The sequence below is a fragment of the Alligator sinensis genome, unplaced genomic scaffold (genome assembly GCF_000455745.1).
Source record: "Alligator sinensis unplaced genomic scaffold, ASM45574v1 scaffold678_1, whole genome shotgun sequence".
In the NCBI taxonomy this organism is placed as follows: domain Eukaryota; kingdom Metazoa; phylum Chordata; order Crocodylia; family Alligatoridae; genus Alligator; species Alligator sinensis.
Window position 1 is genome coordinate 2,051,688 of NW_005842006.1, and position 3,879 is coordinate 2,055,566.

Here is a 3,879-nt window from a genome sequence, read left to right on the forward strand (position 1 = left end):
TAGGTCAGGGGTGGGGGTGAATGATTTGCCCCTGCCCCACTCTGTCCTGCACTGTGGTGGTCTTGATCTCCCTCCCCCACCCAAAAAGAAACCATATCTATCTGCCTACTGTGCTGAGCCAGCTGCGAGCCTGGTGCACCCCTCCCCCCTGCTGCAGCAGCCTGCAGCAAGATTGCCCAGAGGCAAACCCAAAAGTGCCACCAATGCTTCTCTCAGGGGAGGCACGGCCAATCCTAGGGGGTGCATCTGCACCCACATGCACCCCGTATGTGTTGCCAATAATCTCATCCTCTGTAAAATATAATAGAGGATGAACAAGTATAACAAAGCATAAGAACAACAAGAAAAGGAGGAAAATGAAAAAGCAAATAACTGTCTAACACAGGGGTGGGCAATTACTTCAGCTGGAGGGCTAGTTAATGAGTTCTGGAGAGCTGTCAAGGTCTGCATGGGTAGCCCCACCCCTTGACAGTTGCCCCCCTCTGGTCACAATATTGGAACCAGAAGTCCCACCCATAACTCCTGACATTTGCCACCAGAAGTCCCTCCCCTTGTCCCCTGGCAATACTCCTCTTGGGAGGGGCAGGTTGCCATCTTGGAACCAGAAAAAACAAAATCATACACTAAAAGTCAAACATCTACTATAACATATTTTAATGTTATTATTAAAAAAAATTGTCATGATTTGTGTTTGTGTACTGTATATATAGAGGTGACTGCATAATTACTCAAAAATAAAGTCTTACTCTTGTATATAGTGTGTGGGGGGTGTGATTTGGGGTGTCAGTGTGTGTATGGTGGGATGTGGGGGAAGCTGTGTGTGTATGGTGGGGTATGGGGACTGTGGGGCAAGAACAGTGTATGTTGGGGGGTGTAATGTGGGGGGGAAATGGTGTGGGTGTGTGAGGTTTGTGGGGTGTGAAGGAGGGTGGAGGATGTGGGGATGCCCCACACAATCCCCCCCATGATGTGCAGCCCCTGCTGCCAGCAGCAGCAGGTGGGGGTGCTCAGGGCATCTGTGCCTGACTCAGGCGCTGGTGCCCGGCAGCATGCAGCTCCAACCAGTGCCGTGCATGGGGAGAAGGAGAACAGCCTGCCCAGCTCACCTCTATCAAGGCAGCTCCACATGGTGTGCCTGCAGCTCCCATGCTCGTCTGGCAGCAGGGAAACCCCCATGCTGGAGCCAGTTGCTTTCCACCCCCTGCCACCCCTGCTGCCACACAGGTCCTGGGACTCTGCCAAAAGTGGAGCAGAGCCCCAGCCCCTGTTTCCCTGTGGAGTACCGGGACCTGTGCAGCAGGGGGCAGGAAAGGCAGCCAGATCTAGCATGGGGCTTTCCCTGGTGCCGCATGAGCACAGGAGCAGCAGGCACACTGCATGGAGCCCCCACAATAGAGGCAAGTCAGGCAGGCTGCACTCCTCACCCCCACTTGCAGCTCTGGCCACAGCCATGTGCCTCCAGGCACCAATGCCTGCTCTGGGCACAGGCACCCTGAGTACCCCCACCTCCTGCTGCTGGGGGCAGTGTCTGTGCATCATGGGTGGGGAGTGTGGAGGGGGTCCCCACCCTCCCTCACACCCACACCCTGCCCAGCAGAGTTCTGTGCTCCCTTCACCACCCTGGGTGTGGGCTCCACACTGCTGCCAGCCCCAGCTCCACCGTCCCTGGCCCAGCCCAGCTGCAGCTCACCTTCACCTCCAACACTTCCCTACCTACCCCCCAGTGCCTGCAGCAGCAGCAGGCCAGGCCCTTCTGCTCAAGATGGTGGGAGTAAGACACAATAGGGTATATTGGAGGATGTGTGTGGGCACTTCGCTCCCAGCCACATGAGCAGAAGGGCTGAGTGGGGTACATTTTATTGTTGGGTGTCCATGGGCCAGATGAAGGTGCCTGGCAGGCTGGATCGAGCCCATGGGCCATATTTTGCCCACCCATGGTCTAACAGCTGAGACTGAATTTGTAATAGGAATCTTTGCGTTTTTCTTCTCCCTCCTCCCCACCCCAGTGCTCTCAAAATAAGGAAATAAACAAATTAACTAACAGAGACCTGAACCAAAAATCATTTAATCTCTTTGTACTTGTAGCCTGGGTACACCCAGGAGTGTGCCCTGTCCACCAGTGGAAGGGATGGGGTGATCAGGCCAGAGTGCTAAGAGAGGGGCCTGCCACCGGGGAGCAGTTCCCTCTCTTCTTTACAGAGCCAGGCTGAGACAAAGTACTCAACTATATACAAATTTATTGCTACAATAAATAAATATGAATAAGAAACATTAAATATTTACAGTAAAATTAGTATGCGACACCTGACACCTTAGACAATAACCTGCAATCAACATATTGCACCACTTTGAGGGACTGAAAAAACATGAACTAGGTGACTCACAGCATATGCAATAATTAACCCCCTTGCACAGAATAAGCATTAACACTTCGGAACAGGTAAGTCAAGGCATCAACACAATAAACACACATCAACATCAACTTAGATAAACCCAGGTAAGTTAAGGTAGCAATACCATAAACGTACACAGGCAACCATACAGGTAAGTTCTGATAATAGACAATAAACACATATAGGCAATGAAGACAAATAAACCCATATAAACTCCCTTAAGCTGTACCCATAATTATATTAACCTCTACAGTACGAAACAACAACAATCACAATTATATGAGGGTGCACTCAGCACCTCCTGGGGTGTTCCCTGGAGCCCCTCCCCTTTAGGGCCACGGGATGTGGACATGCCACCTCCCACAATGGAGGAGGGTGGAGGCCCTGTGGGACCCACTTCTCCAGCAACTCACACTCCCACTCTGAAGTAGCCAAGGTTCATCCCCTGGTGGCTAGTCCTGTGAGGGCCTTCCTCCAGTGGTGCCTCTGGCTCCTCTTGATGCCCTGGTGCCCTGCACTGGGCACCCAGAGCACTCCCACAGGAGCCAAGACCTAACTGGCTCTGGTTCCCTGGCCTCACACCAGGGGGTCTTCCCTTCCCTGGGCCCTGCTCTGGGCATCAGGGCTCTTTTAGTTTAATGTGGAGCCACACTGCGGGGCTCTGGTTACTTGGCCTGCAGCCAGGGCTAACTTGAGCAGCCTCAAGCTGCTCCCAGTGCCAGCTCTCAGTGCTCAGACCTGTACACCATGTGGGGCCTGAGCAGCCTCGAGGTGCTTCCAGGGCCGGTTCTCTGTGCACCGATCCACTCACTGCCTACCCAGCCACTTGCCGGGTTTGCAGGCTCAAGCCACCTCAAGCAGCTCCTAGACTCTGAGCACCGTGTGCCAATCTGGGCACTGTTGAGGCTCAGGCAGGGTCCCGAGGATGGTAGTCTCTGGAGCTCCTCTCTCCTTGCCATCCCTCACCATGTCTCTCCCCCCAGCATGCTGAGCACGCTCTCCTTTTATACGTTTCAGGGGCTCCACCCCCAAAGTTCTCCAGACCTGGCAGGGCGCAGTCTCAAACCAGGTCCAGACTGCTCCTTGCCACCTCTCTTTGGGGAAAGGGCGTGGCCTTCTGATTGGCAGATGGGCTCTGTGGAAGAAGAAAACCCCAGGCCTTAATTTCTGCTGACTTCTTGAGTTAGTGCACTATTTGCTAATGATTGCTTTTTCCCCGCCTATTTTGCAATCTGCTCTTTCTCCCGCCCTTTTCCCTTGTTGAGCTGAGTAGATCTATGAGGTCAATATGTCAAACCACAGTCTATGCCCTCTTGCAACTTTCTGGTTCAAACCAGTTTCTTTGACTTGTTATATCTTATAGTTTCATAGTTTCATAGTTTCAAGGGTCGGAAGGGACCTGGGCAGATCATCTAGTCCGACCCCCTGCCATGGCAGGGAAGAGTACTGGGGGTCAAACGACCCCAGCAAGATGGTCATCTAACCT